This window comes from Muntiacus reevesi, chromosome 4 (genome assembly GCF_963930625.1).
Source record: "Muntiacus reevesi chromosome 4, mMunRee1.1, whole genome shotgun sequence".
Taxonomy (NCBI): Eukaryota; Metazoa; Chordata; class Mammalia; order Artiodactyla; family Cervidae; genus Muntiacus; species Muntiacus reevesi.
In genome coordinates this window covers 93,556,426-93,579,926 of record NC_089252.1, presented here as the reverse complement: position 1 = coordinate 93,579,926, position 23,501 = coordinate 93,556,426, and the positions used below count along the sequence as shown (strand labels likewise).

At 49.8% G+C, this 23,501-nt stretch overlaps 1 protein-coding gene across 3 annotated transcripts in view; it reads right to left on the bottom strand.

Moving 5' to 3' along the window:
• LRIG1 (leucine rich repeats and immunoglobulin like domains 1) overlaps nucleotides 1-23,501 on the bottom strand; it is a 112,414-nt gene that overhangs the window by 34,723 nt on the left and 54,190 nt on the right. The gene's annotated exons all lie outside the window — the stretch shown is intronic.

Below are 23,501 nucleotides of genomic sequence, written 5' to 3'. Positions count from 1 at the left end.
TGTGCCAGGCCCAGGCTGGAGGAAGGATGCTGTGATGAAGACGGGTCTCTTTCACACGCTGGAAAGAGTTCCCTGTTGAGCAGAAGAGGCAGCCATGGAGATGGGGAACAACGGAGCGTGGGAGTGAGGATGGGTGAGGTCTGCCAGGAGGGAGAGGGGAGCTGGGGAGGATTCTGCCTGGAAGAGGCTGTGGGGGCCAGCTCCGGGGTGGGGGGCAGGTGTGGATGCAGGCAAGAGACAGGCGGGGCAGAAGCAGACGGACATCAGGCGAGGCCTCAAGAGCCTCTGAGGAGTAGGGCGTCTATGTCCCAGGGGCCCAGGTGAGAGGTGGTGGCAACAGAGACAGGGTCCACAGGGTGAGGGCACCACAGAATGGTGACGCTAAATTTTCTAGTTCAGAAACGTTAAGAAAACCAGGTAACTTGGCTTTCCTGGTGGCTCAGTGGTAAAGAATCTGCCTACAACATAGGAGATGCGGCAGGAGCCGTAAGTTCGATCCTTGGGTTAGGAAGATCCCTTGGAAAAGGAAATGGCAACCCAGTCCAGTATTTTTGTTTGGCAAATCCCATGGATAGAAGCCTGGTGGGCTATAGTCCCTGGGGCCACAAAGAGTCAGACACAACTTAGCAAGTACAGAACAACAACAACGAGCTAATGGGCTACCCCTTCCATCTTTACCCCCTTCTGGCCTACTCTCAACTCAACATCCAGAGAAATCCTGTCAGGGCATCTCTCAGAACGGGAAGAAACATTTGCACATGCATCTGATAAGGAGAAAATACCCAGAACACACAGGAACTACAACTCAGCGACCACCACACAAGCAACCCCAACAAGCTGAACAAAAAATGGGCAAAGGCCTCGAAGAGACATTTCTCCGAAGACGATAAACAAATAAGCACGTGAAAAAATACTCAACATCACAGACTGTCAGGGAAACGCAATGAGTTAGAGCCCCAAACCTACAGCATGGCCACTACTAAAGACAAAACAAACAAAACAGGAACAGCAAGTGTGGGAGAGGGTGTGGGGAAGCTGGGATCCTGGCACAGTTGCTGAAGACAACGGTACGGTGGATCTTCCACAACCTAGGCACAGAATTACCAGCAGGGGCCCCAGCAATTCTATTGGGTATCCATCCAAAAGAAATGAACATGGGCCTCACAGGGATCTGTACACCCACATTCACAGCGGCATCACTCACAGTAGCCAAAAGGTGAAGCACCTCCGTCAGTGGATGAATGTATGGATGGATGGACACACCGACAGGTGTACACGTGTGGTGGACTGTTATTCAGCCTTAGAGAGGACGTTCTGACACACATCACAGCATGGATGAATCCTAGGACACTACAGTAAGTGAAAAATGCAGGTCACAAGAGACAAACACCTCACGATTCCACTTCCACGAGGTACCCAGAGCAGTCACATGCATCGAGACAGAAAGTGGAGTGGTGCTGGTTGCCAGGGGCTGGGGTTGGGGCATGGGGAGTGGTTTAATAGGGGTGGAGTTTTCATTTTCCAAGATGGAGAAAGCTCTGGAGACTGGTTACACAACACGAGTGTACTTACCACTATGCAACTGTACACCTAAACGATTAAGATGGTACATTATATGCAATGTGTATATATATGACTACAATTTACAAACAAAACAAAGAAAAAAAAAAAAAAGCAACTCACAACGTGTATTTGTCTAAAACTAGATTAACAGCTCTGTGTCTCACTCAGGACTAAGTCCACACAACAGCCTCCAAGGCGCACGTGAGCTGCCACACACCTGCCTTGCTGCCTCACTTCCTGCCCTTCCGCCTTGTACCTTGCCCAGAATGCTGGCCCTTGGTCGCAGCAGGCAGGATCCTGCCTCAGGATCTTTGCAAATGCCTTTTCCACCTCTTGGAATGCTCTTCCCCCGGAGATTCGCAGGTCCCATGCCTTTACTTCCTTTCCATCTTTGTTCACATGTCATCTTTTCAATGAGGTGGCCTGAGCAACATTCTCTAAAAACTATAAGCCTCTGACTCCTAATTTCTTTCCCTCATACACATACAAATACACGCACGCAGCCACACACACAGACACTCATTCACACTTTCCACTCTTTTGCCAGCTTTATTTCTCGTAATATTTCTATCATCTAATACTCCCAGTATTTAGTTTATTTCTACTTTAACATCTCTCCCATCAGGATGCAGCTCCCTGAAAGCAGAGATGTTCATCTGTTTTGACTACTGTGTCTCCAACCACTAGGATAGTGTGAGGTACACAGTACGTCCTCAGTAAATACTTGCTGAAGGAATCACAAAGAATGAATACAGACTGAATTCAGAAAGGCTGAACCTAGATACAGATCTGGGACTCACCTGAACATTTAAGTAGGTGGCACTAGAGGTAAGAACCCACCTGACAATGCAGGAGACGAAAGTGACGTGGGTTCGATCCCTGGGTTGGAAAGATCCTCTGGAGGAGGAAATGGTAACCCACTCCAGTATTCTTGCTTACAGAATCCCACAGACAGAAGAGCCTAGCGGGCTACTGTCCATAGTGTCGCAAAGAGTCAGACACAACTGAAGCACAGCATTCCACAACATTTAAGTAGGAGAAAACCATGCAAGCAGATGAGTATAACCAAGAAACATGAAGGAAAGAGTCTGCCAATTGCTCTGTAGCAGCTCTGCTCAGAGGCAAATGACCCAGCCCACGGTGACTTCAGAGCTTCTTGTGCGTCATCTTCTCCCCCAGGTCTGGTCTCTCTGCTCTAGACTCTAGCCCAGTGCCCTGATTAAACTCTTCCCAAATTCCTCATGTTCAGGAAAGCTGACCCCGCAGCTCTGTCTCCCTTCTCTCACAGAGCAAGAATCACATCTTGTTAGATGTTTCTGTGGACCCCAGCAATTTCACCCAAGGCCAGCTATTCTTCATGGGCTGGAACATGCCACAGCACTGAAGAACAGGCCGCGAGCAGAGCTCTGCCTCAGTCTGAATCCCCATACACCCCTTACAGGTGTGAACTGCAATCAAGTGGGTGTCAAGTTCTATGCCCCTTGGGCTGACATGACCTGACATGAAGCATGTACTCAATAAAGTACAATGAGTTCTTGTTTTTATTAGCCATATTTGTATCCTCAGAGCAAGGAACAGTATCCAGTTTGTGGGAGGTGCTCTGGAAAGAGAAGGAATATGGTTTCCTATTTGTCTGCCACATTACAATGCAAACGGGCAGGACCGATTCCTCTCTAGGGAGCGAAGAGCTGGCTCAGAGCTCTCACTCTTAGCTTCATGCATGACATGAGTCTGTTCCAGCTGGAGAATGTAGAAAAACCCTGACACTGAGAGACAGGGCTCCTTGGGGCGCTGTGCTTCAAAGTAAATCCCAGACTGAAGCTTCTGCAGGACTCAGGGGGGTCCTAGAGATCTGATGGGTCCCTAACAATCCCCTTTCTCACTCCTGTAGCAAGTGGGACTCAGGCCCACACCCCTAACCCAACCCACCAAACCCCACTCCCTCGGGACACCCCCTCCGGACACGCATCCCTCTAGGTTAGAGCAACAGCCAGTAGGCAGGGGCAGCCTCCCACGCCCCCTCAAGGGGTGTCCTACTTTTCTAAAACTCCACCTGTTTTTACTGCCATGTGACCGTGAGGGTCCCTATCAGTCCTTTAATGTAACTAACTGTCCAGTTTTCAAGAAGGCCCACAGTCAACACTGTTATCTCTTGAATCTTTGTCCAAGCTCTTCTTGACAACAGCCGACCAGTTACTAGACACCTGTATGTCCCAGGCCCTGGTGATGGCTCCATGAAATCACACTGTGATCTCACAAGGAAGGTACTCTACTTCACCATCATCTCTGCTTTACAGCTGAAGACATTGGGACTCTGCCTGCGGTCAGCCCAGCTGGGACACGAGAGGAGCCAGCACGCGAGCCCAGGGGAGGAGGAACTGCCAGTCCATCTGAAAGGCTCTCTAGGCAGAATTTTAAGTGCACCACCCCAGGTTCAATCCGCAAGCCTTCGCCTAAGCTTGGCTAGATGTGAATGCTGGCCGCCTCTCCCCAGGTCAGCAAAGACGGTCTGCGTCATCGGTCTCAGCCTGGCCTGCTTTGAGCCAGTCTCCCAAAGGCCTGAGTGACTGATGAGTCTGCAGAGGGCGAGGGGAGCCAAGCTCAGCAAACAAGGCAGAGGAAGCTCTAGTTCTTAAGGATACTCTGGATGGAAAGAAGAGAACAGTGCAGACAAGCTGCAAAGCGATGCCCTTAGGTTTACAAAGACGGAGGAGAGGGGAGGGGAGGGGGCAGTGCCACGCGAGAACCTCTACTGGTGACAGGGACTGGGGGGGTGGGAGGCAGACCACGCCGCCTGCATGTCCATCCCGGGTTGCTTTCCCCCTTGGGCTGCCCTCTGGGGCACAGAAAATACAGCAGAAGTCTATTAAACCAACACCTGTTAAAGGCTTCACAAATAAAATCAGGCTTCAAAGGCTGAGAGCGGCAAGATAAGCTCTCTCCACTTGGCCATGTTCTCAGAGCTGATGGTAAATTAGACAGGAAAACAGATCGAGGCATTTGAAACCAACATTTAAAAGTTTTTATCGTAAGTGTGACTGTTCCAGTACAGTTCTGTAAACTGGGGTTTATATGGTAGTCCTGTGAGCGGTGAGAAAGATCTCATGTCACAGATAACAGCCAGGAAGAAAGGGCAAGGAGATCAAAGAAGGCAGGGTCAAGAGGGGTCAAATGGATTATTGCTGGTTGCTGAAATTATGCACCTACTGTCTACACCAGGTGTCAGCAACGCATTCTATAATGAGCCAGATTTTAAATATTTTAGGCTATCGGGGTCATTTGGTTTCTGTCATGACAACTCAATTTTGACACTGGGGTGTAAAAGTAGCCAATATGTAAACCAATGAGTGTGGTTGTGTTCCAATAAAACTTTATTTACAAAAACAAGCTGTGAGCCAGATTTGCCCCCCTGTAGTTTACTGACCCCTGGTCTATACTTCAGCAACTAGTTTGGGTTTCTGGGGACAGGGACCCAGACTCTAATTCTAGCTCTGATTCTAATTCTGGCTTTAGAACTATGTGCAAATCACTCTTTTTGGATCTGGTTTAATCACCTGCAAAATGAGGCTAAGTGCCTCACTGCAACAGAGAGAACCTACAGTACTCCCTCCAGTGCCCAGGTCAGACTTCACTAATCCATGCCTTACCCACCGATGCCTTCTCTACCCCTTCAAGAAGTGAAATGGAACCTAAGTTTACACCATTTATTATGTACCTCGGACGAAGATCCAGGCTCCTGACTGGGGCCAGTGGAGCAGGCAGGCTGACAGGGTGATCTGAGAACAGATTCACACTTGTGCGTCCTCACTCTTCTCAGTTCTTCCAGTGAGGCAAAAAGAAACACACCGAAGCTAGCCAACATAGCAGTCCTGACTCTAAGCAGGTATGCCCTGGGCTCTCCCAGACAAGTGTCGTGACTCACAGTGGTCAACTCCTGCAATGGGGACTATTACTACAAACAGCAAGTCTTCCATAATGTTACCTTAAAATCACGCATCTAATAATCAGCAAAATTCAAATTATAGCTCTCACCTCATTTGAACCTCTGGCTAAGAAACAGCTGCACACAATCTAGCCCGGAAATGGAGGGAAAGATGTAACACACCTGCCGCCATTCCCATCCCTGCCCCAGTCCATTCCCCAGAGTGACCTTGGCAGACATGGTCAATCAAACGGCACACCCTGCAGCCTTGGAGCACCCGCAGCGCTCTGCACCTGGCCCATCACTGTGCTGCCCTGGAACAACTCCTGTGACTCTGCACCTAGCCCCATGCCCCGCCTGGAGCAGGTGCTCCAAGATCTGATCACAGTGAGGAGGATGAAGGTGCACGCCAAGTATTAATGATTTAGCGCAAAACTCAGTGCTGGGCAGAGTAGCCCTGATGGCTACCTCGGGGGTTCAACTGAATTTCAGCAAGGGCTAAAAGATATTCATCATTCAAGAACAAACAAGAAGATCATGATTTCTCCTTTGTTGAAAAATATAGCACTATACAACAGGCCATGTGTTGGTGGGGGAGGGCGCTGTTCTGTTTGCAAATGTTTTAATGAAATATCACAGGCATACTGAGAAGTGCATAAATGATCAACATAGAGTTCAAGGCATTTTAATAAAGTGCCTGCACTCACGTAAGCACACGACAGACACAGGACACTTTCAACATCCCAGCAGGCTTCCTCCTGTCATTTTCCTTGTCATTTATTCCTTTCCAAGGCAACCGTAATTTCTATCACCTGTGATTAACTTTGCCTATTGCTGTGCTTCATCTACATGAAATCAGTCCATACTTACTCTTCTGTATCTGGCTGCTTTCGCTCCACATGAGACCCCTCCATGCTCTTGCCCAGTCGTGTCCGGCTCTTTGCAACCCCATGGATTGCAGCACACCAGGCCTCTCTGTCCCTCACCATCTCCCAAAGTTTGCCTAAGTTCAAGTCCATTGCATTGGTGATGCCATCCAGCCATCTCATCCTCTGACGCCCTCTTCTCCTACTGCCCTCAACTGTCCCTAGCATCAGGGACTTTTCCAATGAGTCAGCTATTTGCATCAGATGACCAATATACTGGAGTTTCGGCTTCAGCATCAGTCCTTCCAAACAATATTCAGGGCTGACTTCCCTTAAGATTGATAGATTTGCTCTCCTTGCTGTCCAAGGGACTCTCAGCAGTCCTCTCCAATACCACACTTTGAAGGCATCAATTCTTTGGTGCTCTGCCTTCTTTAGGGTCCGGTTCTCACAACCATACATAACCACTGGTAAGACCATATAGCCTTAACTATACGGACCTTTCAGAGTTGTCTCTGCTTTTCAGCACGCTATCTAGGATTGTCATAGCTTTCTTGCCAAGAAACAAACATCTTGTTTGCTGTTGCATTAGCAGGACTTTACTCTTTTTCATCATTGTGTAGTACTTCTCTACAGCAATTTATTTTCCATTCTGCTGCCGATGGATACTGAGCTACTTTCAGTTTGGGTTACTGCAAAAACCACATTCATGCACAGCGACGTGCCTTTTGCACGTATCTTTCAGTGCATACTTGCCTGCAGGTCTAGCATGCATCAGCGTCTAGGGTGGTGTTGCTACACATTTATGTTCAGCCTTTGCAGACATTGGTACATTCCTTTTAACCAAATCCCTCAGGGCTGAAATGAATCTGAAAAGTCATTTGATCCAAGTGCCATGTTTCATGCTGGCTCATTCAACCACATTCTGAGATGCCACCGCCCCCATGTGTCTCTTTTCCAGTACCCTTCCCCCATGTAAAGCATTAGGAATATAGCCTGGGACCACACAGCATAACAAAGCTCAATCTAATCTTGTTCAGGAGTCAAATAGAGTAATTTTATTATAAGTAGGGGCTTAATGGAGCACCAAAAAAGGGGGAAAAAAAGAGAATGAGTAATTCTAAGCCTCAAAATCGGCAAGAAAACTTCAAACATGCCCGTCATTGGGACCAATGCCCATAAGCATCTTGAAAATAAAGAGATTTTTTTAAACAACCCATGAATTCAGAAGAGCTTTCCTAGGCCAACTTGAGGATAAGTTTCTCTTCTCAGAATGACATTTAAAAGCATCACCCTCTCACTAGGCTGCTTTGCATTCATCATCTTAAAAATGAAAACCCAAACCATCTGTTTTATTGCATAAATTGATAATTTGCTCCAAGAAACCAGTGCCTTGTGAGAAGGGCCCAGCCTGGGTTATTTTCTGGACAGGAAATGAGACTCCGAAAAAGCAGGTCTCCTTCTGTCTCTTGCTCACTCCCTCTCCCCCCACCCGCTGCTGGTGAATCACCAGTTCCCTGGGGAATTTTGGCGCGATTCTCAGCCTGGCTGCAGATGACGTTCCGGATCTGTTTATTCAGGTGGAGATCGGATAAAAAACAAGAGCGGTCCAGTGGCGGGATAAACAGCCTCCGCCAGGCGGGGTCAGCCACTCTGAAAGGCAGGACTGGCCTGTGTCAGCCGACCTTCTGACCTGTTCACTTCCTTAAGGGTCACTTTCCCCTTGGGATCTTCAACAGACTGTTCCAATGAACTCTGTGAAGGGGATCGGAGGTCCCCAGGCACCTTGGTGCACCAGATCATGCTTGGTTCTCCCACCCACCAGCTTATTCACATGCAGCTGGAAGCCCAGCATCTGGAATGAAGCAACTTAGGCACAGTCAAGGGTCGGCCACTACAGTTCTTTGGAGTCGAAAGCGACCCAAGTCACAAAGGACTCCAAGTCGTCAGGATCTAATCCAAACTACAAGCACAGGACAAAAACAAGACCTCCTGAGGAAACGCACATTGCTGAGTGGGAGAAGCTAACCAGAAAAGGCAATCTACTGTATGATTCCTAATACACGACCTTCTGGAAAAGGCCCAACTGCAGGGACAGGAGAAAGAGCAGTGGTGGCTAGGGGGTTGGGAGGAGAGGAGAATGAACAGGTGATGCACATGGGATGTTTGGGGCAAGGAAACTATTTAGTGTGACACTGTAATGGTGAATACATTCCCCAAGACATTTGCGGAAGCCCACAGTAAGTACTACACAAATAGTGAACCCTCATGAAAACTGTAGGTTTAGTTAACAATAATGCAGTAACGCTGGTCCATCAATGATAACGAAGCACCACACTAATGCAATATGTAAACAGTGGAAACCAGAGAGGGGGCAGGGTTTATAAGGGCTGTCTCTGTGTTTTCTGCTCCATTTTCCTGTAAACCTACAACTGCTCTAAAAGTCTATTAATTATAAACAGAACAAAACGAAACTTCCTAAGGTATTAAGTAGTCCCAAGATCATCACATCATTAGAATACAAGCTACACAAGGGCAGGGATTTAGTCACCTAGGACCACGTGGAGGACAGAAAGGACAATCAATATCTGGTGAAGACTCACAAACTTAGAGAACAAACTTATGGGTACTGGGGGGAGTGTGGCAGGGAAGGATAGCTAGGGAGTCTGGGATTGACAGGTACGCACTGCTGTATTTAAAATAGATTACCAACAAGGACCTACTGCACAGCACAGGGCACTCTGCTCTATATTATATAATAATTTAAATGGGAAATAATCTAAATGGGAAAAGAATCTGAAGAAGAATCCATGTATGTATCTGTATAACTGAATCACTCTGCTGCACATCTGAAACACAACATGTTTTTCAACTAGCTCCAGTATAAAGTAAAATTTTTATAAATCTGTTGAAGAAACGAACGACTTACAACTTTACCTCAGTCTCCCATATCTGCTACCACATTCACGAACAAAGGAATGTTAATCAGAAAGAAAAAAAAAAACAACTACTCTGAGGCAAAATCCACTATTCAATTAAAAATTTTCTAAGGAAAAATGTGAGAGGTGTAAGGTAGAATCAACTTTCTAGTTGGGAAGCTAACTGATAACCTTTGAAGAAAATTTCAAACACCATGGACTTTCAGGTTGACCGTGTGAATCTATCTCCCAAGTTCAAACTGACCTTGAATATTCACTGATCAGCTGGGGTTGGTGCAGATGACGCCTCTACTCGTCATGAAGTAGCCAACAGACCCCTGCCCCACCTCCAACAGCAGGGAGGGCTGCTTGGCCCTAACCAGGATCTCTGTCACTGCCACAAAGACCCTTCCCCAATCCTGCCTCAGCTACAGCGAAAAAGGAGGAGGAGAAATTCCAGCAGGGAGTTCCAACCCAACAAGCTGACCTGAGGACGCCTTTTGGGTCACATCTGGACTGTGCTCCCCTGGGAGATGGCTGGCCATTTCATACTGGCAGGCGCTTCTAAGGGCTGGCTGGGGACTTGGTTCCGTGACCACAGGGAGGTAACCTGCCCTGGATCTGGGCAGCGCGGGGCAGCACGAAGCTGGACCGGGACATGGAAAAGTCAGCAACAGAGAGCCACTCCACCTGAACTCCCACCCACAGAGCGGCACCCCGGGTCAGAAGTGCCCAGAGAGCTTCTCTCTTCTGGTCAAAGTCGACATGGCCCCTCTGGGCTTTATCTTCCCCTCTACGTGAGTTGATCAAGCCCCTTGTTTTTTTCCTCCTTCTCTCCCTTTGCCCTGGCGGCCTGCTCCCTGCACACCCCACCACACAGGTATGATCCTCTGCATCTCAATGGGGAGGGGCCTGGCTGTCAGGCCGAGTCACATGGAGCCACACACCCCAACATCAGTCAGGGGCCCATCAGTGCTGCATGGCTGAAGGCTGAATGGACTCGCCAAGTTTCTCATATTTTTCAAGGAGGCTCTGCAGGACAAGCCTAACCAGGAGTTAGAGGCACAGACTCTTCTAGATTCGAGGGGCTAGGCTACCATTCCTGGCAAAGAAAGGTGGGAAAGATGGAGAGAAGGCAGTGATCAGAACCCAGGAGGTCAGAGCATCCATGAATGCAAGGTTCAAACAAGGGATGTCCACACAACCCCCCCCTCCCCCGAGGACGTGAAGACGCTGCGGTGGGTACTTCTATAACTGATGGCTCCCCAGAACGAGAGTTGGGTGAGCTGGCTCCCTGCCAGGCGACACGATTGAGCTGCTGGCTTGCACAGAGCAAGCACCCCTCCCCAGGGCCCATTGATGCTGGTCTGCAGTTGGTGGGGCTGGGGGAGCACGGGGGTCCTCAGGGATCTGAGACCAACAGGCTGTGTCAGGAGCTCCTCGTAGTGGTGGTGGCTTTTCCTTCCCATCCACCTCACTACTCAAGACTTGAGAAAATGTAACCACTGCACAGGAACAACATGGAGGCCTCACTCAGCATTTCCAAAGGAAACCTAACCTCGTCCCTCTCTGGGCTGGGCTCCCATTGCAGCCTCGGCCACCAGGCTGTCCAAAGGACTCAGGTGCTCAGGAGGCTGTGCACGCCACCTGCCAGAGCAAACGGCAGGACACGGAGCTGACTGGCCGCTGAGCCACCAAGGAGGCACGTACTTCATTCTCAGGAGATACAGGAGCTGGAGGAGGACTGACACATCTAGCGTTCCATTTGTGCTCACTAGGAATCAGGCTCTGGTTCAGCTCATTCAATCTTCATGACAACCCGAGGTGGACCCTGTTACCATCCCCATTTCACAGATGCGGGGGATGAGGTGTAGGAAGGCTAACCAACAGGAAGCGGTGCAGTGGGACTGGAGCCCAACACGACTCCTCGTGCCACCCTCCCACCTGCGTGTGGAGCCGCCTTGTTAACAGAAACGGGTAGAATGACCCTGGGGAAGCGGGCTTCTCTGGACAGGACCCTGTGCCTCCCCCTCCTCCCAGCATCCACAAGGGCCACCCCTGATCCTGTGATTCCAAAGGAGGCAGCGCCCGACTACACGTGGAGGAAGTGCACATTCTGCCACTACCCACCGTCCCTCTCACACCCATACACACACACACTCATACACACACACACACACCCCAGACCCTCAACCCATAGCACATCAGCATGCAGTTGCTGCAAGGCCCCACCAAACCTTTCTATTTATGTTTAAGATGACGAATGCAGGCCCTAAATAGGACTTCAAAAGCGGTTCTTCCATCCTCAGGCAGTCCGTATCACAAGACAGAACTGGGTACTTCTCATGGAGCAGGAGACACCCCCTGCTCCACCCTCCACAGAGGGTACACTGCGGCTCTGGGGTCCCCCAGCTAACAGCCTGCAAGTCCAGCTGCCCTCTGGCTCCGGGCCACGCTGCTCTCTGGAGACGGCCCGTGGCTACGAGGACAGGGACGGGCCTGTGGTTGCTGGGGTGCTCCTGAGACTGCATCCTGCCCCCCCGCCCCGCCGGTGGTCACTGCCAGCTGTCCGTGGCTTGCCTGCCAGCACTGCAGCAGCTCTGCAGCTCCAGCCGTGGAGGAAGCTGCTTCAGCACTTGGCTGTGGCCTCTAAGCTGAGACCCTCCCGCCTCCAGAGACTGACACCACTGATGGGCCTTTACAAATAAAGCCGGGCCTGCTTCCTGCCCCATCTGGAAGACTTCTGATCTCCCGATCATATGATTTAGTATATCTCTTACCACGCAATTTCCCAAGCCTTCAGCATGCGACCTGACTGCACTCTGGGAGGGTGGAGGATGAGCATGGGCGGGATTAAGGAGTTGGCTTCTAAAATAGTCCTTCTTACCCACACTAGGGGGATAAGACTTGCTACGACATCAAAGTGGCACCGACTTCAGCATCTCACCCCTTCTGGGTTCCCACTCTAGCTCTCTTCCTTTCATGAAACCACAAGCTTCAATTTTCTCCTATGCTTCAGGTTTTAAAATATGTATCATCATGAACCTCAATGTCAAATGTAAACTAAAGACTTTTTAGAAAAAGACATAGGAGAAATCTGTTTTGGGATCTCAAGCTAGACCAATTTTTTAAATTTGATACTACAAGCACAATTCATAAACTAAAAAATTAACATACTATAATTCTACCAAAATTGAAAACATTTGCTTCGGGAAAGATCCTGTTAAGATGAAAAGGCAAACTACAGACTAGGAGAACATATTTTCAAACAACACATCCAACAAAGAGCTATTATCTAGAATAAATAAAAGACTCTCAAAACTCAATGGCAAAAATCCCCAAACAATCCAATTAGAATATGGGCAAAAGAAATGAACAGATATTACTCAAAAAAGAATACACAGATGGCAAATAAGTACATGAGATGATGTTCAGCATCTTTAGCCATTAGGGAAATGTAAATTAAAACCACCAGGAAATAACAATATACACCTTGTGAATGGCTAAAGTAAAAAATACTCTCAATATCAAATGCTGGTCATGCTGTGGAGAACCAGATTGTTCACTGCTGGCAGGAATGTAAGACAGTATAGGCACCCTGAAATAGTTTGGCACTTCCTTAAAAAATCTAAACATAAAAGTATCATACAATGCAGCAAATACCCCCTTGGGCATTTCTCCCATAGAACGGAAATTTATGCTCACACAAAAATGCTCAAAGCCACTTTATTCTTATTAGCCCAAATCTGCAAACACCCCAGATGTCCCTCAGAAAATGCACAGTTAAACCAAGTACAGTCCCTTCACACTGTGGATACTCAGCAGTAATAAGAACCAACTATTGATACACACCACAATGACCTAGATGCATCTCCAGAGAATTATATACTGATTGAAAAAAAGCCAATCCCCAAAGGTGAGATGTTGTATGAAGCCATTTATATCAATTCAGTTGCTCAGTCATGCCCGACTCGTTGCGACCCCATGGACTGCAGCACGCTAGGCTTCCCTGTCCATCATCAACTCCCAGAGCCTACTCAAACTCATATCCATTGAGTCGGTGATGCCATCCAACCATCTCATTCTCTGTCCTCCCCTTCTCCTCTTGCCTTCAATCTTTCCCAGCATCAGGGTCTTTTCCCATGAGTCAGTTCTTTGCATCAGGTGGCCAAAGTATTGGAGTTTCAGCTTCAGCATCAGTCCTTCCAATGAATATTCAGGTCTGATTTCCTTTAGGATTCACTGCTTGGATCTCCTTGCAGTCCAAGCAACTCTCAAGAGTCGCATCTCCAACACCACAATTCAAAAGCATCAATTCTTCAGCACTCAACTTTCTTTATAGTCTGACTCTTGCATCCATATATGACTACTGAAAAAACCATAGCTTTGACTAGATGGACCTTTGTTGGCAAAGTAATATCTCTGCTTTTTAATATGTTGTCTAGGTTGGTCATAGCTTTTCTTCCAAGGAGCAAGCGTCTTTTAATTTCATGGCTGCAGTCACCATTTGCAGTGATTTTGGAGTCCCCCAAAATAAAGTCTGTCACTGTTTCCATTGCTTCCCTGTCTATTTCCCCATCTATTTATATCACATTCCTTAAATGAAAATTATATACATGGAGAACAGATTTAGAGCTTGCCAAAGGTATGGGGCAGGAAAGAGTTGGTGTGGGCATAAAAAGGCAGCACAATGCATGACCCAGGGATGGAAATGTTTATCTTGTCTGTATTGAAGTCAATATCCTGTATGTATGAAATTTTGCAAGCAATGGCCGTTGGTGGAAACTGTGTTAAGGGTATAGAAGGATCTTTCAATGCAATTTTTTACAATAGCATGAGAATCCATAATGAACTCAAAAAGATTAATTAAAACATTAAAAAACATGGCAAAACAGTGGAATCAGAAACTCCGGTGAAATTTATGGTGGAATCAGCCAGCCAACCTGCTACCTCATTTGGTTTCCAGCAAAAATCTACCCAATATGATTCAGTTCCAAGGGCCAAGCACCCAATGCTGCTGGACTCTGAAATTTTCAAAATCTAGGGATAAGCATAAATTGTTTCATTACTTTCCACTGATGAGGAAGGAATTGCGGGGTGGGGGACGGGGTAGTTTGGACTCAGTGAGAAATGTGTAGCTGACAAAGGTGACTGGGAAGAACACTGCCTTCTGTCTGTATATCAGGAGTTACAGCTCAGTTCAGTGTCCTGTGATTGGGCCAAGATCCAGCACTCTGTGGCCAAGCGGGAGGGCCTGCTGGGCATTGACCAAGATGGTGGTGGACACGAGTCAGGCCTGACCTGCCAGACACAAGGTTCTCAGAACCCCATCCCTGGAACACCAGCCTAAAAGGCTCTGGAAGGGTTGCATATATTCCTCCCCTGGCAGTCCTGGCAGACTCCCAAAGCAGGTTCAGGAAAGGTACCCTCTCATTCTGCTCAACTCTGCATTTGCTAAACTTTTGCGACCTTCTTCATGAAGCAACTCTTAGTATCTCATAGAATAAGGGCTTATTTCACATGGGAGACGCCACGCTGCACCCCCTCATTATTAAAGGCTCTACATATCCTGGGGTAAAGGAGGCTGCTACCCTTTAGCTCTGGGTTTCCTGAACTTCCTGACTACAGAGTAGTAATTGGGTTGGGATGGATGCACTGAGGGGTCTGCAGGGATTCTCCACCTTCACTGTAACAGAACCCTTCCCCCAATCATCATTTGACCCTCACAGGTGAGTGGAGACCAGGACAGCCCTTGTCCTGACACACCCTCCAGGGTAAGGGTAATTTCATGTCTAAGCAAACCGAGGTTTCCAAAGCTGCTACTAGAAAAGAACAGGATAAGGATTCACACCTGGACAATGAGACCCCTGGGCCCTTTCACATCCCCAAAGCCATGCTGACTTTCACAGGGTAATTTCAACTATTCTTCCTCCAGAACATTGGCTCAGATTTTCAAGAAATCAATGAAAACGAGTCCTCTTTCCTAGCTGAAAAGACCAGGCCCTCTAGGAAGTCCCCCAAAAGACCATTTCTGTTATTACTTGTTTCAAATGTGTCCCTTCACCTGAACAATATATTTCTAAAACTAACCAATATCTGCCTTAAGCTTCATACTCACTTGGATGAAACCATTCATTTAGCCCTTAGTTTATATTCAGTCAAGTGTGTATGGGGTGCCTATATGTGCAGCAGCTGTAAGAAAAAGGTAAACTACATCGCAGTAGAGCCGACCCCCTTCTCCCTGGAGTCGAGGAATCACAGAAAGACGGAGGTGATGGACGTCAACATATGGGGACACAGCGCTGTTGGGGGAAGGCTGAGGGAGGGACAACCATTCCAGACCAAGGTGACAACATGAACGAGGCCTGGAAGCAGGGCCCTGGGCTGTGAGGGTTCCCATCATGAGCAATGTGATGTAAAGTTGGAGGCAGGAAGTGGTGAGAAGCCAGGAAGAAAAGGAACTGGGGTCACCTCTGAAAGAGCGGAGATTTACCCCACAGGTGATGGGGAAGCCACAAAGGGTCCATCCTTCATTTCCTCATCCAACACTGACTGAGGGGCCGCCGAGAGGCAGGCACCCCACTGGGTGGTAGGTGTGATGTGCAGGGTGATGTGGGTGGAGCTCTGTGGGGTGGGGGGGTCATGAGGGACAGAAAATGGAGACGAAGAGAAGGACCAAACCCTGACCCCACTGGAGCCGAGGCTGTGAGGACCCCTTCAGAGCTGGGGAGTGCGTCTCAGGTTTGGTGGTGACCAGGAGAGCTAGGATGTGAACGCTGTACCATCTAAGCAGCTTCTCAACAGGGGTATGCAGTTGGCCCATGAGACAGAACTCAAGCATCTGAGCCTCTGTGAGGAACCCAGGGTCCCACAGCTCGTGGGTCACCCACAACAGAAGCGCTCTAGTTTGCTCCAGAGAATACACAGCCCAGGTGCCCCCTGGGGCCTGCGGGAGAGGAAGAAGCCATGTATATCCTTAACCCTGGCTAAGTGTGGCTGGTATGGAACCAGGACCTTCCCTCACAGCTGAGGGAACAGAAGACTGAAAAGGAAACGTGGCTTGTGAAAGGCCCTGTAGCAGGGTCTCTGCAAGTGGCAGGGCTGGAAGCTGAGTGGGAGGCCACACTCACCGGAGAGATGCTTCTTCCTGTTCCCATTATGCTGGGAATGGCTTGCATTCTGAATTCAAGAGGTAGGAAGTGCCTTGCTGGGTGACAGCCTGGCAAAAGGACAGAACGGAGGGGTTTCCTGACAGCAGAAGGGTCGCCCCAACACCCCGTGTCCAGTTGGAGGTGAACAGACACTGGACCAACAACAGTCTCTGTCAAATGCCCATAAAGGAGCAGCGCGGGAGCGGCAGGCGGGTGGTGTCAACGTGCTGTGTGTCTTCTCTTCTCCACGGTGACCATGGGGCCACCGAGAGGGGGACAGCACAGACTGTGGCCGCGCCAGTAAACGGGTCTGATGGTACCCATGAAGCATATGGCACTTTGTTTTCTGAATCCATCTCCCAGGACAATTTCCTGAGCCTTCCAGGAGCTGGGATTCTTTTTCAGGGAACAGGGGAAAGTGAAGACAGGCGTGAGACTCTTACTTGGAACCACAGAATTGCTGGAGCATCCCCAAATCAGGGCTCTTGTTAACACACAATAGAGAATGAGGGGGAGGGGGAAGAGCCTCGAGTGGTGAAAGGGTTTATCGTGGCTGTCGGCAAGGCCAGGAGGAGGGGGACCCCTGGAAGGGCCAATCCTCACGCTGTCTCCCAAAACCAAACAACAATTATGGGGCAGAAAAACTTCACTCTGCACACTGATAGCCACTGCTTTTCCACACACAAAGAAGAATGACACTCAGAGAAAACGTCACATTCCCAACAAGTCCAAGAGAAACTTTCTCTCTTATTTCCAAAGTTCTAGTTACTCTCTGTGACCTGGTGAAGGGGCCAATTCCAAACACAACCCTCACAGAATACCAACGGATAATTATCCACAGTGAATGTCAGGACCAGAAATCTGCTGTATTACAGTACAGCTTTTCGGTGGAATCGGAGGGGACATTCACTGCCTATATCTCATGTTTACATATTCTTTTTTTTTTTTTCCTAATTAAGAGTAAAGTTCAGTGACTTCCCTGGGTGGTCCAATGGTTAGAGTTCACCATCCAATGCAGAAGGTGCAGGTTTGATCCCTTGTTGGGAGCTAAGATTCCACATTCTGTGTGATCAAAAAACATTAAACACAAAACAGAAGCAATACTGTAACAAACTCAATAAAGACTTTAAAAATGGTCCACAAAAATTCAAGTCTTACTTTTAGAATTATAAAGAAAAAGATTTATAAAGTCTGATATAAGTTTTGCCTATTGTTTTACTATAAAGAGATACCACCCCCCCCCCACCACTATCATAATGGGGCTTCTCTGATTTATAAGCAGAATCCAAATGAGAGATGGGTCATCTGGCTTTCAGGAGGTAAAAAAAATAAATAAATAAATAATCCAGATTAAGTGGCAAACCCACAGTCAAGTTCTGTGATCACCAATGAGCTGGTCATGCCTCACCAGGCCAACCAGGCTGTCACACACACCACGAGGTCAAAAGCATCTCCTACTCATTTTAAAGGGCTAACCTTGTAGTAGAAACTGTTAGTTGCCGAGTCGTGTCTGACTCTCTGCAACCCCACGCACTCTAGCCTGCCAGGCTCCTCTGTCCATGGAATTCTCTAGGCAAAAATATTGCAGTGGGCTGCCATTTCCTTCTCTAGGGGATCTTCCTGACCCAGGGATCAAATCCGGGTGTCCTGCACTTCAGGCTGATTCTTTACAATCTGAGTCACCAGGGAAGCCCAACTTTGCAGTATCTTTCCACTAAAAGAGGTAACTAAAACCTCTAACAGGGACTCCAGAATTATAAGTACTAAATTAAAAGTCAGCCTTCTTATTTATTTTTCCACCAACTGGAAAGTAAATGAAAAAAAGAAAAAAGAAGGTGTGAAGGTGAGGAAGGCAGGGGAGCCTGGGGATTTTAAGTGACAGGCATCAGAGGGGAGGAGAGACACAAAACCTTTCACTTGCAATTACCCAGCTGTGACTCATTAATTTTACCTGCACGTGGAAGGGACCTGGAAAGGAGCTTAAAAAAAAAAACTCGAAACACTAATAAACCCCCAACCCCCCAGTCCCAAGGTTTTCCTTGACCTGCCCTGGGATGCAGCCTGGGCATCTAGGCTTGTTCAAGCTCCCTCGGTCTTCCCACTGTGCAGCGCAGGGTGGGGGACGTCTGCACAGCCCTACTGCTCCTGCACCTCTGCCCGGTGACGAGGAAAGAGAAGGGAAACCAACTCTCCCGGGGCATGCAACGGCTCCCATGGCAGGAATTAATACAGGAGAAAGCTAAGCATAACATACATATATACATACATGCACACAAGGATGGAGGTTAACAGCCACAATGGGGAATGGCAAGTAGAGTCCGTTTTCAGGGAAGTGACGAGCCTCTGCTTCTAACACCAACCTCCGTGGGCACACAGACACCAAAGCAAGGCCAGCTCCATGCACGCCTTCCGTCTGACGCACCTCCACTAGACGTCAGAGCCTGCGCGGAGACCCGTGGTGTTTAGTGAGTCCCACGGCTCGGTGTGTTGGCACACACCACTGCACGAGTGAGCGAACCAAGGCCAGGAGGTGACGGAGGCAGCGTTCTCTAAACCAGGCTCCATGAGGCCCTCTGACACAGGAGGCGCTGTGAGGTGAAGTCACGGACACCTCCCTCTCCCCAGACTCCAGGGGAAGGAGCCCGCTCTTTACCAACTGATCCCAGCAGCCCGCCTCTCACAGCCCTCCCCACTGAAGAGAAGCTTCTTTGCCCCCAAAGAGACTACAGCCGTGCAGCCGAGCAGAGACCAGTGGCCCCCAGAGGGGGACCCGGGACGGCCACCTGGCTCACCCTGCAGCCCTGGGCACAGGTTTCCTGCTCCTGTTGGAGGGGCGGGGAGAAAGAACCGCACGTTGGCACCTTTATCTCAGCTGCCTGCGTCTGAAAGGCTTCCAGGAAGTGAGGAAACTGTGGAGGAATCTGCCTTGAAGTGCTGTGTCGGAGGGCAGAGGGCCACTGTCTGAGGAGCTGCTGGCAGAACCGAACAGGCCTGGGGGCTGCAGAGACATGGGAGCAGGGCGAGTCGTCTGCCCTGCGCCCTCACAGGACGGGCGACCAGAACCAGCTCAGAACAGGCAGCCTCTGAGGGTGACTGGGGCTGAGGGGACAGTCAGGCTGATCTCAGGAGGACTTCCTGTCACCCGGCATCCTTAGATGAAAACCATACCGAGGGCCTCTCAACGTTCAGAGGTGGGAACACGACCTGAAGAGACACCCGCCTCATGGAGCACAGCCTCTCATCCACACCGGAGAGCCACAGCGGAGCCTTGCGGCTGCAGGCCAGAGAAACTCCCCTCCTGACCCAATCTGAAATGTCAGGACATGAAATGAGAAGACCCTCCCAGGTTCCCAGACCACACCTTTCCCCATGTACAGTGAGCACGAAGCCCAGAGGTGCACAGAAACGAGGTCAAGACTCACCTCTGCCACTTTCTGTGTGACCTCAGGCAAGTGTCTTGCCCTCTCTGTGCCTCAAACCTGTCATCTGTAAAAAGTGCTTAACAGCAGACCCTGCGCCGCCTCGGCCTGCAGAGGCAACACGATGAGATGAGGCCTGGGCACAGACACACAGCAATGCCTGCCAACGCCTGTGACCACATACAGAGACTGTCGCAATTTTCTCTCTCAAGAGGCCGAACCATCATGAGTCTGGGGATGCTCTGAGCATTTCTGAACTATAAAACTGGACAGTTTCGTATGACTCAGCTTAAATACACTGGGTAAACTGGCCCGTCTTTAAAACCCTTGCCTTTGAACAGGCAGGGGGAATCTAATATTCCATCCACATGGCCTGACAATGACAGGCCTCATGAAAGGAAGGCCCGGCATAAATGCAAACACATTTCTTCCACTTGGGTTGTAGAAGCTGAAAATGGCTCCCAGGTGTGAGCCGACACAATCGGCCCAGTCTGCTCCGCAAGGTCACCACGGGGGTCAAAGTCGAGCCGGCCATTTTCGGATTAGGTGCACACGCTGGCGAGCCTTCCCCCGGGGTAAGTGGATTACAGGAGCCACCTGCAGGAAGTGGGCGCAGGGAGGAGGGGGAGGAAACGGGCCGGCTGGAAGGAGGCTGTGGACATGGGCGGGGGCCAGCTCCTCTCACGCGGGAGATTGTGCAATGGGCCAGGAAGCTCCCCGTCCCTTCCCAGTGCTGCCAGCTCAGCACCCACTTCCCTCTAAGACCATCCACACTGCACCCGCACCCCATTCCCACTGGATCTGGGACTATTTAAAGCTTACATGGTCATCAGAAAAAATGAGAGGAGGGGGGAGAAAAGAGCCAGAAACACCACGAAGGCCAACTCTGGCCAACAGACCCTAAGCTACCGAGTTCCCAAAAAAAGGCAGTGTCTTCGGTGACCAAGCTCCTACTCCATGGGCGCGCCCCTTCCTCCGTTCCCCAGACCCCACAGCTGGAGTCTGCTTCACTTTCTCAGCAAATGACACGCAGATGGACTGCTCATCTGGCTGCCTCGCCACCCCCACTCTCAAAGAGAGAGAGAGACCAAAAAAAAAAAAAGGAAAGAAAAGAGAAGGAAAATGACAAGTCAGGACTGTGTGTCATTTGGCAGGCTTGCCTCAGAGGCCTCGACAGCTCCTTTCCCAGTGAAAGGCTCCCTGCGACTCCGGGCGAGAGGCAATCCACACTACAGAATCCAGGGGAAGCTTACAGGACAGAGCTGCTTTGTCAACTGGGTGTTTTAACTTTCTGTCGCGAGGCCCACTGGTCATGTCCAGCGTCTGAGGCGGCTATGGGTCTGAGAACCAGGGTCCTGCCCTGGTTCTGGCAGCAGCGTCCTGGCCATTCAGAGCAGCTTGCCCGCTGGCAGAAGATAGAGTGGGGAGCGGGGAGCAAACTGGCCTTACCGTGGAAGCAGCCATGTCTTATGGACATTTCTCCCCCTGCTCCTCCAAGTGGCCAGCGTGTCGGCTAAGCACCGCAATGCCCCATCTTGAGGCCCATAACCAACGTTACCAATATGGGGGACAAGGAAGGGGATCCACAGAACGTCACTTCGTCTGGGAACCTTCCTTGTCTTGTAGCCCATCAGTGACGGTGGTGAGAAGCCCGAGACACTCCCCAGGCCTTGACTCTGCATGGCAACTGCCGGTTTACTCATCTTTCTCTGTGGCAAGACTGAGAGTCCCTCGAGGGCAGGGGCTCCGGTGGGCAGGGCTCGTTCATCAGCCCTGGGCTCCACGTGGGGCACACGCTGGCACCCCTCTCCTCGGCCTCGCACGTGGGTCCTGGGCCCTGACATTCGCTTCCTCCGCTTTCCTTTCAGTTCTTGTACCCGGACAGCCTGGACGGCAGCCTCCCAGGGGCAGAAGGCCGGGCAAACAAGAGTGAAGGACTGGGGTCACAGACATCTTGGGGTGGGAGGAAGGTGTGGGCCCCACGTTCTGATCCCCCATCAGGGCCGACAGCACTGCTGCGCTTGTCTTTCAGATATTCCTGTTAACTTCCGCCTTGCACGGAGCAGCACCACTCAAGTCTGAGTCGAGGGCAAAGTTTCATCTGATAACAGTGACTGATAACCTGCAGAAAGGTAAGCGGTGCTAACAGCGGCTCCCAGCCCAGGCCCTCCTGCCCAGGGACGCAGGCTACAAGGAGGGCTGCAACACCCAACACCGAGGCGGGAGGTAGGAGCAGGTCCCCTGCCAGGAGAGGGTGCTTGCTGAGAGGCTCCCTGCCTCCCAGGAGCTCGTGAAGGTCTGATGGGGAGGCCGTGTGATCACCCATCAACATGCAGAGCTGTGCTGCCCACGCTCACTTGATGTCCACTGCTCTCAGCACTTTCCTCAGAAATAAATACCTTAACCAGGGCTTGGAGCCCCACTGTCCCAATTAAATGCCCGTGCCCACACAGCTGACATGGGGAATTTGTCTAAGTAATTTCCTGCCCTCCAAAAGCTGAGCAGCTTGGTTAGTAAGAAGTCTCCCACCCCCACCCATCACTACAGATGCTCAGGTAGTGGTTCTTAAAAGAAGGGCAGGGGGTTGCCAGACCACCAGCACCAGCATCACCCAGGACTTTGTGAGTAGAGCAAATTCTGTAATCACACCGCACCCACACCTGCCATACCAGAAACTGTGGCTGGGACCCGGCCATCCTACGGTCCAGTGAGCCTTCTAGGCAATTTTGGTAAATGGTCCAGTTTGAGAACCACACAGGTGATGGCGAAGCCACAGTCTCCCAAGGTAATGGGTGTGACATTTTATCCAGAGGACAGAATTCGTTCACATGCACCCAGAGAAATCTGGGCAAGAAAGGCAGGTGAGCACGTCTCTGAAGAGGAACTGAAGCCCCCGGTTTACTATGCTTTCCTGTTGTGCTGTCTGCTGACGAGGGCCCTGGCTTCCCTTCAGCATCTGGGATCTGAACTGGACATTCACGCTTGACTTACGGCCTTTCAAACCAGGGCTTCCCTGGTGGCTCAGATGGTAAAGAATCTGCCTCAAATGGGGAGAACTGGGTTCAATCCCTGGGTTGGGAAGACCCCCTGGAGGAGCGCCATGGCAACCCACTCCAGTATTCTTGTCTGCAGAATCCCCATGGACAAAGGAGTCTGGAGGGCTACAGTCCATGGAGTCACAAACAGTCAGGCATAACTGAGGGACTAAGCACAATGTTCAGTTTCTCCCTAAACCATTTCAGTCACTACTAACTCCATGATCCTGATGAGAATGTCCAAAAACCTGCAGTAAATACGATGCCAAGAACCCACAGGGGTAAGTTTATTCCAGTTCCCTAGCTGACTGGCCTTCCTTCACCAGAAAGGCTAAACTAGGTTATTATTGGACGACACGGTTCAGAAGCAGAAATAGGGGGAAAAGACTGCCCATTTTCTCTTAAACTTGGTTAAGTCCACTCTTAACCTGATGGTTCATGGATGGTCCAGCAAGTTCCACCAGAGGAAAGATGGGTAACCCCTCAGCTTGGGGAGAATTCTGATGTCCGCCTTACACAAATCTGTACTCCCCACAGGTCCACTTCTGTAACATGATGTAAAGAGCTCCACCGTCCACAGTTACCAGTCAACTATTTAAGACAAGCTATGATTTCACACTTAGGGGG